This window comes from Oryctolagus cuniculus, chromosome 6 (genome assembly GCF_964237555.1).
Source record: "Oryctolagus cuniculus chromosome 6, mOryCun1.1, whole genome shotgun sequence".
Classification (NCBI taxonomy): domain Eukaryota; kingdom Metazoa; phylum Chordata; class Mammalia; order Lagomorpha; family Leporidae; genus Oryctolagus; species Oryctolagus cuniculus.
Window position 1 is genome coordinate 1,811,815 of NC_091437.1, and position 13,155 is coordinate 1,824,969.

The following is a 13,155-nucleotide window of genomic DNA, read 5'->3' on the forward strand; positions in this document are numbered from 1 at the left end:
ATTGCAGGCCTCTTCAGACATCCCCAGAAACCACTGTGTTTTAAGAGGAAGTATCAGTTTATTCTAACCCAGTTTTACCCAAGCGTGGGGACCAGAGCAGATATGGAGACAGCTGTTAGCTTTCCAGTTCCAGAGAGGGGACTTTACCTGTCCCTCTGACTGCAAGCTGACCAGGCACCATGGACATGGACACGCACTGTGTTCCCAGTGCTGTAAAGCACATGCAGGTTTTCCATGGTGTAGGCATAGCCACGGACCCTGGGCATTTGCCCAAACCCCCACACACTGCTGTGACACTGAGATGTTGGTGATTCCCACACCAGCAGGTGTGTGTGTGTGTGTGTGTGTGTGTGTGTGTGGTGTGGTGGGAGGAGCCCTGGGGAGTAGGGTCCCACTCCTGCAGATCAGGAGGCAGCCGGCACCTGCTGTGGTGTGGATGTGGGAGAAGGGAGGCAAGCTGGAACAGTCACACACGGTGGAGCTTTACGAGTCCTCTGAAGAGAGCCGCAGCAGCTGAGCTGGAATGGGAGGCTATGTGACAAGGGCAGTGAGTGTGCCTGCGTGCAGGTGTGCCTGGTGTGGAAAGGTGGAAACTGAGGTGACTCAGTTACAGCAGATTATATGCAGATAGTGTGTCCATGTCTCCACGAACTGGGGACTCCGAGGCACCTGGTGACCTGACCTATTTCTAGAGGTACTCAAAGCCCAGAGCTGCTTTGTGGCACTGGATCTGTGCCCGAGCCATCCAGAGTCTTGGTACAGAGGCAGCATTTCCACTCAAGTTTGTAAAAATGGTTACAATAAAAGCTCAATCCTTAAATGCCGCCCCTTCCCCATACTGTGCTGTCAGGACAGGGAGAAGTGATTGGTGGCAGCTGTGGAAGTGAGTCCAGTTCAGTCTGTCTGAGCTAACTGCAGATAATCTGTGCCCCACAGCCTGTTAAAATACAAGGCCTGCAGCAGAGAGAATCAGATGGTTTAAATGAGTCAGTGCCCAGCAATCCTGACTGACAGAACCCTGGTTTATGTCAAATATGGAAACCAAACAAAGACACGTGTGTCACTTACCGAGGTGAGCTGGCGGTGGTGTCTCCCTTCATGCAGGTGGCAGTGCTGTCACTTGATAGCATCATGAGCCACATTCTTGTGGTGTGGAAGCCCCCTGAGCACTGGAAGTCCCCAGGCCAGAGGGGCACCATGTGCTCAGACTATGCCTGAAGATACATGAATAGGTGCAAGCTAGGAAAACGAGTTTAATTATTTCCGAGGAAAACTGGTAGTGGAAGGAGTCAGGGTAGCTCTCACTGTGTTTCCAGGAGCAATATCTGTGAGCTGATCCTCAGAGGGCCGAGGGTTCGTTGAAGCCCTTATGGGCACTAGACATTGGTCTCCCTTGGTGCATTCTGGAGGGAAACAGAGAAATACGGTGTTTGTCAGGGGACAGGAAGGCAGGTGGGGCCTGGGAGTTTTCCCCTATTGGGTAATTATAATTTAATTGTAATGTGCACCACAGAATTGTTTCTTCCTGTGAACAGAACGTTGTTTCAGGCTTGTGCGCTGGCGAATGCAAGAACTGATCATGTGGTGGAGTCACAGTCGCTTGCTCTGCTAGGTGTGGTGCCGGCTGCTTTGGTCTTACAAGGAAAGCAGTCACTGTTGGTGCACACCTCAGTGATGAGCTGATTCTCCTTAATGGATGTTTGTGTTTATTGTGGGAAAATCACATGGCGAATTATCGTGTGGCTATTTTAAAGTGTATGAGTCCATTCTTGCATTTTTGGGGCAATATTACACAGCCATCACTGCTATCAAGTTCTGGAAATTTTCCAAGCCCCAAATGGAAAACCTGCACCTGTTATGCAGTCACTTCCCATTTGCCAACTCTTCCCAGTCCTTAGAACCACTACTTTGCTTTCTTTCTGTGGGCTTGCCTGCCTTAGGTGTTGCACATATATGAGATCATGTAACATGGGGCCTTTGTGTCTGGCTTCAGCCATGTCAGTGCTTCATTCCCTTTGGTGATTGAGTGACAGTCCACTCCATGACTCAACTCTTTGGTTTATTTATCAGTTGATGGGCATTTGGGTTCAAACATCAGGGTTTTTTCCATTGACTGTTGTGCGTAGGGCTGCCATGAACATGCATAAACAAGTTTTGTTTCAACATTATTTAAATTATTATGAGTGCTCATCTAGGAATGGAAGTGCTTGAACTGTTGAACCTTTCTGGAGTAGCAACTCCATTTTACATTCCAACAAGCAGCGCATCACCCACTTCTCTCCACATCATTGCCAGCGCTTGTCATTGACATTCTTCTTTATTAAGCCATCCTGGTTGGAGTGAAGTAGCATCTCATGGTTTTTTTTTTTCCCCTTTTTTAATGAAGCTAGTTTTTTTTTTTTTACATATTTTATTTATTTATTTATTTGAGAGGTAGAGTTACGGAGAGAGAGACAGACAGAGAGATCTTCTATCTGCTGGTTCACTCCCCAAATTGTTGTAATAACTGGATCTGGGCCGATCCAAAGCCAGGAACCAGGAGCTTCCTTCAGGTCTCCCACATGGGTGCAGGGACCCAAGCAGTTGGATCGTCTTCTGCTGCTTTCCCAGGCAATAAGCAGAGGGCTGGATCAGAAGAGGAGCAGCTGGGACTTGAACTGGTGCACGTATGGGGTGCTGGTGCTGCAGGTGGAGGCTTAGCCTGCTGTGCCACAGTGCCTGCTCCCATCTCATGGTTCTGATTTACATTTCCCCAGTGACTATTGATGTCAATGTGCTTATTGGCTACTTCCTATCTTCTTTGGAGAAATGTTTTCTCAACACATTTGCACATTTTTCCCCCAAAGAAACCTTTTATTTAAAGAACACAAACTTCATGCATTTCGTAAGTACAGCTTCAGGAATATAGTGATTCTGCCCACCATACCTGCCCTCCCGCCCACACTCCCACTCCCCCACTCCCCCTCCTCCTTCCTCTCACCTTCCCAGTCCCATTCTCCATTAAGATTCATTTTCAATCAACTTTGTGCACAAAAGACCAACTCTATACTAAGTGAAGATTTCAACAGTTTGTACTTGCATGTGCATGTGCACACACCACACACACACACACAAACTGTTTGAGAACAAGTTTTACATTTAACTCTCATAATATAACTCATTGAGGACAGAAGTCCCGCATGGAAAGTAAATGCACAGTGACTTCTGTTGTTAATTTAACAATTAACACTCTTATGTGTTATGTCACTTATGTAACATCAGTGACCATATGTCACTTATGTAATATCAGAGACCACCCAAAGCTCTTGAAATGAGCTGCCTAGGCTATGGAAGCCTTTTGAGTCTACAAACTCCATCAGTATTTGGACAAAGCCTTAAGCAAAGTAGAATTTCTCTCCTCCCTTTAGTGAAAAGTACATCCTTCTTTGATGGTCACTTCTTTCTGCTGGGGTCTCACTCACAGAGTTCCTTCATGTAGAATATTTTTTGCCACAGTGTCTTGGCTTTCCATGCCTGAAATACTCTCATGGGCTTTTCAGCCAGACCAGGAAGCCTTGAGGGCTGATTCTGAGATCAGAGTGCTACTTAAAGCGATTGTCATTCTATGTATCTGCTGTGTGGACTGCTTCCCATGTTGAACCATTCTCTCCTTTTTAATTCTATTATTATTACCAGACACTTGATCTTATGTATATGGTCACTTTAGTACTTAATCCTATCTATATGTTCACTTTAACACTTAATATGATCACTTTAACACTTAAGATGGTGTTTTTACCACCCAGCTTAATGGGATTTTGGATCCGGTGGCAAGTTTTTAAACCCTTAGAAGTAAGTCCATAGGAATGTATGCAGAACTTTACAGTATATAGTTTTGCAGTTACAAACTTCCTCCTCCCTCTCTTACTCCCACTCTTATTTTTTTACTGAGATCTATTTTAAATTGACTTTATACATATATGATTAACTCTATGTTAAGTAAGGAGTTCAACAAATAATATGAAGAAAAACAAAACAAAACAAAAAAGCTGTTCCTCAGCAGTCAAGACAGTCAAGACAAGGGCACCTCAAGTCATCCCTTTTCTAAGTGTCAATTTCACTTCTACAGATTTTGTTTAATGTGCTCTATTAGTTCTCACAGATCAGGGAGGAAAATATGGTATTTGTCCCTTTGGGACTGGCTTATTTCAGTAAGTTTGATGTTTCCAAGATTTGCCCATTTTGTTGTAGATGACCAGATCTCATTTTTTTTTTACTGCTGTGTAGTATTCCATAGTGCATATATCCCATAATTTCTTTATCCAGTCTTCAGTTGATGGGTATTTAGATTGATTCCATGTCTTAACTATTGTGCATTGACCTTTAATAAACATGGAGGTGCAGATAACTCTTTTGTTTGCTGATTTCATTTCCTTTGGGTAAATTCCCAGGAGTGGGATGTCTGGGTCATGTGGTAGGGCTATATTCAGATTTTTTGAGGTGTCTCCATACTGTCTTCCATAGTGGCTTTACCAGTTTGCATTCCCACCAACAGTGGATTAGTATACCCTTTTCTCCACATCCTCGCCAGCATTTGTTGTTTGTTGATTTCTGTATGAAAGCCATCCTACCTGGGATGAGGTAAAACCTCATTGTGGTTTTGATTTGCATTTCCCTTATGGCTAGTGATCCTGAATATTTTTTCATGTGTGTGTTGGCCATTTGGATTTCCTCTTTTGAAAAATGTCTGTTTAACTCCTTTGCCCATGTCTTAACTCGGTTGTTTGTTGCTATTGTTGTTGTTGTTGTTGTTGTTGTTGTGGAGTTTCTTGATCTCCTTGTATATTCTGGTTATTAATATTTTATTGGTTACACAAATTGAAAATACTTTCTCTCATTCTGTTGGTTGCCTTTTTACTATCCTGAGTGTTTCTTTTGTCAAACAGAAACTTCTCAATTTGATGTAATCCCATTTGTTAATTTTGGCTTTCACTGCCTGTGCTTCTGGAGTCTTTCAAAGAACTTCTTGTCTGTGCCAGTGTCTTCCAGAGTTTCCCCAATGTTCTCTAATAATTTGATGGTTCTGGGTCATAGATTTAGATCTTTAATCAAATTTGAGTGGATTTTTATGTAAGATATAAAGTACAGGTCTTGCTTCATACTTCTGCATGTGGAGATCCAGTTTTCCCAGCACCAATTGTTGAAGAGACTGTTCTTGCTCCAGGGATTGGTTTTAGCTCCTTGGTCAAATGTAAGTTGGTTGTAGATGCATGGATTGATTTCTGGAGTTTCTATTCTGTTCCATTGGTCTATCCATATGTTTTTGTACCAGTACCAGGCTGTTTTGATTATACCTGCCTTGAAGAATATCTTGAAATCTGGTATTGTGATGCTTCCAGCTTTGTTTTTGTTGTGTAAGATTGCTTTAGCTATTCAAAATCTCCTGAGTTTCCGTATGCATTCCAGCATCATTTTTCTGGATCTGAGAAGACTGTCTTTGGTATTTTGATTGGTATCCCACTGAATCTATAAATTGAATTTGGAAGAATGGAAATTTTGATGATATTGATTCTTCCGATCCATGAACATGGAAGATTTTTCTATTTTTTGTGTCTTCTTCTATATCTTTCTTTAATGTTTTGTAATTCACATTGTAGAGATCTTTGACATCTTTGGTTAAATTTATTCCAAGGTATTTTGATTTTTGTTGTAGTTATTGTGAATAGGATTCATCTTAGAAGTTCTTTCTCAGCTGTGGCATTGTCTGTGTATATAAAGGCTGTTGATTTTTGTGTATTGATTTTTATATCCTGCTACTTTACCAAACTCTTCTATGAGTTCCATTAGTCTCTCAGTGGAGACTTTTGGATCCCCTATGTAGACTCATGTCATCTGCAAATATGGATAGTTTGACTTCCTTCTTCCCAGTGTATCCCTTTGATTTCTTTTTCTTGGCTAATGGCTCTGGCTAAAACTTCTAGGACTATATTGAATAGCAGTGGTGAGAGTGGACATCCTTGTTTAGTTCTGGATCTCAGCGGGAATGCTTCCAACTTTTCTCCATTCAATAGGACACTGGCCGTGGGTTTGTCATAAATTGCCATATTGTGTTGAGGAATGTTCCTTCTATACTCATTCTGCTTAGAATTTTCATCATGAAAGGGTGTTGTATTTTATCAAATACTTTCTCTGCATCTATTGAGATAATCATATGGTTTTTGTTCAACAGCTTGTTAATGTGATGTATCACATTGATTGATTTGTGAATGTTGAACCATCTCTGCATACCAGGGATAAATCCCACTTGGTCCATGTGAATGATCTTTCTGATGTGTTGTTGTATTTGATTGGCTAGAATTTTGTTGAGGATTTTTGCATCTATGTTCATCAGGGAAATTGGCCTGTGGGTTATCTTTCTCTGTTGTATCTTTTCTGGGTTTAGGAATTAAGGTTATGCTGGCTTCATAGAAAGAATTTGAGAGGATTCTCTCCCTTTCAATTGTTTTGAATAACTTAAGAATTTAAGTTAGTTCTTTTAATGTCTGGTAGAATTCAGCAGTGAAGCCATCTGGTCATGGACTTTCCTTTGTGAGGAGGGTCTTTATTACTGATTCAATTTCCATCTTGGTAATGGATCTGTTTAGGTTTTCTATGTCTTCATGGCTCAATTTAGGTAGGTTGTATGTGTCCAAGAATTTATCCATTTCTTCTGGGTTTCTCAGCTTTTTGGCATACAACTCTTTGTTGTAGTTTCTGATGATTCTTTTTATTTCTGTGGTGTTTGTTGTTACATTTCCTGTTTCATCTCTAATTTTTTTTTTTGGTTTAGGTCTTCCCTCTCCTTTTTTGGTTAGTTGGGCCAATGGTGTGTGAATTTTATTTATTTGTTTAAAATACCAGCTCTTTGCTTTGCTGATCTTTTGTAATTTTTTGTTCAATTTTGTTGATTTCTTCTCTAATTTTAATTATTTCCTTTTTCCTACTAGTTTTGGGTGTGGTTTTCTGTGTTTTTCTAGGCCCTTGAGGTGCATTGATAGCTCATTTATTTGGCGCCTTTCCAATTTCTTGATGTAGGCACCAATTGCTATAAACTTTCCTCTTAACACTGCTTTTACTGTATCCCATAAGTTTTGATATGTTGTATTGTCATCTTCTTTTATTTTTGATCTCTCTTTTGATTTCTTCTGTGACCCACTGTTCATTCAGATGCATGTTGTTCAGTCTCAATGTGTTTTCATATGTTCTAGAAATTCCTAAGTTGCTGATTTCCAGCTTCATTGCATTGTGGTCCGAGAGGATGCATGGTATGATTTTGATTTTTTTGAATTTGTTGAGACTTGCTTTATGGCCTAGCATGTGGCAATTCTAGAGAAAGTTCTAAGCACTGGTGAGAAGAATGTATATTCTGCAAGTGTAGGATGAGAAGTTCTGTAGATATCTGTTAGGTCTTTTGGTCTACAGTGTTGATTAACTCTGCTATTTCCTTGCTGATTTTCTGTCTGGTTGATCTGTCCATTGCTGAAAGTGGGGTACTGAAGTCCTCCATTACTATTGTAATAGAGTCTATATCTCCCTTTAGGTCCTGTAACATTTCTTTTAAATAGCCAGGTGCCCTGTAATTAGGTGCATATATCTTTATAATAGTCACATATTCCTGCTGAACTCACCCCTTCATCATTACATAATGCCTTTCTTTGTCTCTTTTAACAGTTTTTATGTTAAAGTCTATTTTGTCTGATATTAAGATGGCTATGCCAGCTCTTTTTTGGTTTCTGTTGGCATGGAATATCTTTTTCTGTCCTTTCACTTTCCATCTGCATGCATCTTTGTTGGTGAGATGTATTTCTTGTAAGCAGCAAATAGATGGGTTTTGTTTTTTAATCCAATCGGCCAGTCTGTGTCTTTTAACTTGATAAGTAACAACTTTGCCCTGCCATTTTTCCATAAATATTCCTATTTTTTTTTACTTTGGATTTCTTTTGTACTTTTACTAAAAGATTTTCTTCCTTCACCTTCTTTCATATTGATGACCACATTTCTGTGTTTCTATGTGTAGCACATTCTTAAGTATCTTTTGCAGGGCTGGATGGGTGGTGACAAATTCTTTGAGTTTCTGTTATGGAAGGTCTTTATTTCACCTTCATTCATAAGTGAGAGCTTTATTTTACGGGATACAGTATTCTGAGTTGACAATTTTTTTCCTCTTAAAACTTGGACTATATCTTGCTATTCTCTCCTAGCCTGTAGGGTTTCTGATAAGTCCACTGTGCATCTATTTGGAGATCCTCTGAAAGTAATCTAGTGTTTCTCTTGTGTATATTTTAGAATCTTTTCTTTATGGTTACTGTGATGAGTTTTATTACAATGTGTCTTGGTGAAGATCTTTTCTGGTCATGTCTATTAGGAGTTCTTTGTGCTTCCTGTACTTGGATGCCCCTTTCTTTCTTAGGGAAGTTTTCTGTTATTATTTCACTAAAAAGGCCTTCTAATCACTCTCTTTTTCCATGCCTTCAGGAACTCCTAGGACCCATGTGTTGGGTCATTGGATAGTGTCCTCTAGATTACCTACAGTGTTTTCAGTTTTCTGATTTCCTCTTCTTGTTTTTGTTCTGACTGTAATTTCCTGTGCTCTGTCTTCCAGGTCAGATATTCTTTCTTCTCCTTCACCGATTCTGTTGTTAAGGCTTTCCATGGCAATTTTATTTGTTCTGTAGAATTATTCATTTCATTTTGATTTCTTTTTAAGATCTCAATTTCATCGGAGAAATTTTGTTTCATGTCATGATTGACATGAAAATTGTTTCAAATCAATTTTCAGTAGCTCATGCATTTGCTTCTGATTACTTCTATGTAATCTTATGATCAATTTTTTGAATTCCATTTCTGGCATTTTTTCAATCTCATCATCTTCACAAGCTAGTATTGAGTTCTTTTGGGGGTGTCATGTTGTCTTCCTTACTTTTGTTTCTTGAATTGGTATGTTTATTATTTGGTATTTGTGGAGATATTCGTTGGTTTCTCCTTTGTTTTTTCACTGTGGTGGCTTTTTATCTTTGTACTATGTCTGAGTGGATTAGTGGAATGTCTTCTTTTTGTGAATATCTAGAGGTGTGTGGTGGGTGTGTCCAGGGAGCTCTGTTCAGTTCTCCAGGGTGAAAGGTGTGTCTGAGGTGACACTCCCAGGTTTGATGTGGTAAATCTCTTTTTTCTTTTTTATCAGAGGGGAAGTTTCTTCTGTTCACTGAGCTCCTCTCCTCAAAGGAGACCAATGCCTGAGGGCTAGCCCTAGAGGGTATAATATATGTCCCCTCTACCACAAGGACCACACAAAAGATCTGTGAAGTCCTCAGTATAAGCTCAGATTCCCCAGCAATGTCCCTCCCCAGGTAACCAGGGAGCCCTGAGCATGTGGAGCCTCCCATAGTGATTGCCCAAAGTTCCAGCCACACCGTGAGCCCTCCCACACAGCCTCAGTTTTTTCACAGTCCCGGCACACAAGCCTCTCACAGTCATGAGCTCCCAGACCCCTGTTAGTTCTCCCCTCTGGAGTCAGGAGTCTTGGCTGGTTTTTGGGCATGGATACAAGCTGATGCAGCTGTTACATATGTCTAAAATGACACCCGCTCTATCGGCTTGTTACAGGAAGCCATTGCAAGGTGATTGGGGGAGAGAGAAATGTGCCCCTCCTTTTTATTTTTTGCTCCTCTAGTTTGGCAGGTACACTATCCCCCAATGGGATCCAAGTCAGGTTGCCTCTAGGCTCTTCCTGCAGCTTGATTGCCAGTGGCTTGGGCTGCTGCAGTCTGGTCTAACCTCATTCTCCAACACTGTTGTGTAGGGTCTCAGCTGCTGGGGTCCTGAGTTGTGTATGTCTACATCCTCCACCTAGGTCCACTGTGTCCCTCTAATTTGTGTAGACTTTCCTCTGGTTTTCTCCCTAACTCTTCCCTGAGACTGCGCTCTCTCCACTTTTTTAAAACTATCTTCTCCTAGATTAGAGTAGTAAGCTGCCCCCATACTCTGCCATCTTGGAAGCCCTTACAATTGCACATTTTTGATTGAGATGTCTTTTGCCCATTTTAAACTGTTATTAACTAATTAATTAAGCTAGTAGTTCTGTGAGTTCCTCGTGTATTTTGGAAAGTGATCAGTTATATATTTTTAAAAGATTAATTAATTTATTAGAAAGGTAGAGTTAAAGAGACAGAGAGAGAGAGAGAAAGAGAGAGAGGTCTTCTGTATTCTGGTTCACTCCCCAAATGGTGTAATGGCTGGAGCTGGACTGATCCCAGCAGGAGCCGGGAGCTTCTTCCAGGTCTCCCACATGGGTACAGGACCCCAAGGACTTGGGCCATCTTCTACTACTTTCCCAGGCCAAAACAGAGAGCTGGATCAGAAGTGGAGCAGCTGGGACTTGAACCTGTGCCCATATAGGATGCTGGCATTGCCGGCAGCAGCTTTACCCACTATGCCACAGCATAGCCCAATTGTTTATATTTTCTCTCATCCAATCAGTTGCCTTTTCCATCTGTTGATTGTCATGATACAGTTTCCGAGTTAACAGTAAGGCAACGTTCACTTAATAATCTGTTAAGAGGGCAGATCTCACGTGTAGTGATGGGTGATGCAGTGACTCATCCCTTGGTCATATGAAATGCACGCAAAGGTCCATACTGGTCAGGTTGTATACATTAATTATGCTCCATTTTTTGGTGCATTAAGTAAACCTTAATAAGGATGGAGAACAAAGTAAAAGCAATGTTTGAAAGGCATTGATGGTGTGGGAAGACACGTGCAGAGGATGCTCTTTCTGGCTGTTGTTAAACCAGCGGGGCTGGCACATGTCCCCAGGGCAGACTGTCAAGGTATGCATCAGAACACACAAGGGGCTGCTTTGGGTCATGGGTACTGTGCTGGGTAAGTGCTTACTTGTCTAGGCTTTGTACACGAAGCATATGAGCATTAGATAAGCACAGAGAGAGTTGACAGTTCCTGGTGACCAACATGTCTCTGTCAGAGGATGGACCCTGTACTCCTTGCTCCATAGACCAGGGAAACCCCAAACAAAAGAGCTTCCCTGTGGAGAGATGCCTCCCACAGATAAGGGGCAGTTGGTGTGAGGCACCTGCACAAACCCCCAGAACCACACATGTGGTGCTGGCGTGTCTAGTGGTGAGCGACCAGCTGAGAGGAGGATAGCCTTCACAGTAGCATGGCCAGGAGGACTCCACTCCGGGTTCCCGGTTCTGCAGGTCTGAGGCAGATCCTGGGCACCTGCATTTCCTACACACCACAGGAGCACCTGCTGGCCTTGGTGCTGCCCACAGTGGCAGGACAATGCCACCCAGAGGCAGCATGTGGACCCCAGAGTCCGCAGTTGATGTCATCCCCGCAGGATTTGCAAAGGTTTGTGCAGCTTTGAGAAGTGTCTTGCTGGAGTGTGAATTATGGGGACCCCAAATCTGAGAGGGGTGTGTGGCAGTCCTGCTTCTGACATCTGTTTATCATGTGTATGATCGATGAATAAAACAATCACTCCAAACTTTGGGATGACTGGAAAACACCCGCACTCTGTGGCTTGCAGTCACCTGAACTTCCTGGGTCCTGGTGTCCTCCTTGGGAATACCAGTTGGAATAGATGAGCCTTGGCCTCTGAATTCTGCAAGTTGACTTCCTGTTGGTTGAAGGCTGCAGAAACCCAGCTGCCTGCTGTTCCTTGCCTGAGGCCAACGGCTCAGTCAGCTGCTACTGATCTGCCACTGATACCAGTCTTTGAGCTTATCTGCAGGGCCAGTTTCAGCTGTGGTGGCTGTGGGTGGTGCAGACAGGAAGTTGAGTCAGATGGTGGGCCAGGTCCTCAGGCTGCATGCGTCCCCGTGGTGTGGGGACAAGAGCAGGGCTGCATGCATCCCCGTGGAGTGGGGACAAGAGCGGGGCTGCATGCGTCCCCGTGGAGTGGGGACAAGAGCGGGGCTGCATGCGTCCCTGTGGGGACAAGAGCGGGGCTGCATGCGTCCCCGTGGTGTGGGGACAAGAGCGGGGCTGCATGCGTCTGTGGAGTGGGGACAAGAGCAGGGCTGCATGCGTCCCTGTGGTGTGGGGACAAGAGTGGGGCTGCATGCATCCCCGTGGTGTGGGGACAAGAGCGGGGCTGCATGCGTCCCCGTGGAGTGGGGACAAGAGTGGGGCTGCATGCGTCCCCGTGGTGTGGGGACAAGAGTGGGGCTGCATGCATCCCCGTGGTGTGGGGACAAGAGCAGGGCTGCATGCGTCCCTGTGGTGTGGGGACAAGAGCGGGGCTGCATGCGTCCTGTGGTGTGGGGACAAGAGCGGGGCTGCATGCGTCCTGTGGAGTGGGGACAAGAGCGGGGCTGCATGCGTCCCCGTGGAGTGGGGACAAGAGCGGGGCTGCATGCGTCCTGTGGAGTGGGGACAAGAGCGGGGCTGCATGCGTCCCTGTGGTGTGGGGACAAGAGCGGGGCTGCATGCATCCCCGTGGAGTGGGGACAAGAGCGGGGCTGCATGCGTCCCCGTGGTGTGGGGACAAGAGCAGGGCTGCATGCGTCCCCGTGGAGTGGGGACAAGAGCGGGGCTGCATGCGTCCCCGTGGAGTGGGGACAAGAGCGGGGCTGCATGCGTCCCCGTGGTGTGGGGACAAGAGCAGGGCTGCATGCGTCCCTGTGGTGTGGGGACAAGAGCGGGGCTGCATGCGTCCTGTGGAGTGGGGACAAGAGTGGGGCTGCATGCATCCCTGTGGAGTGGGGACAAGAGCAGGGCTGCATGCGTCCCGTGGTGTGGGGACAAGAGCGGGGCTGCATGCGTCCCGTGGTGTGGGGACAAGAGTGGGGCTGCATGCATCCCTGTGGAGTGGGGACAAGAGCGGGGCTGCATGCGTCTGTGGTGTGGGGACAAGAGCGGGGCTGCATGCGTCCCCGTGGAGTGGGGACAAGAGCGGGGCTGCATGCGTCTGTGGAGTGGGGACAAGAGTGGGGCTGCATGCATCCCTGTGGAGTGGGGACAAGAGCAGGGCTGCATGCGTCCCCGTGGAGTGGGGACAAGAGCAGGGCTGCATGCGTCTGTGGAGTGGGGACAAGAGTGGGACTGCATGCGTCCCTGTGGTGTGGGGACAAGAGTGGGACTGCATGCGTCCCTGTGGTGTGGGGACAAGAGCGGGGC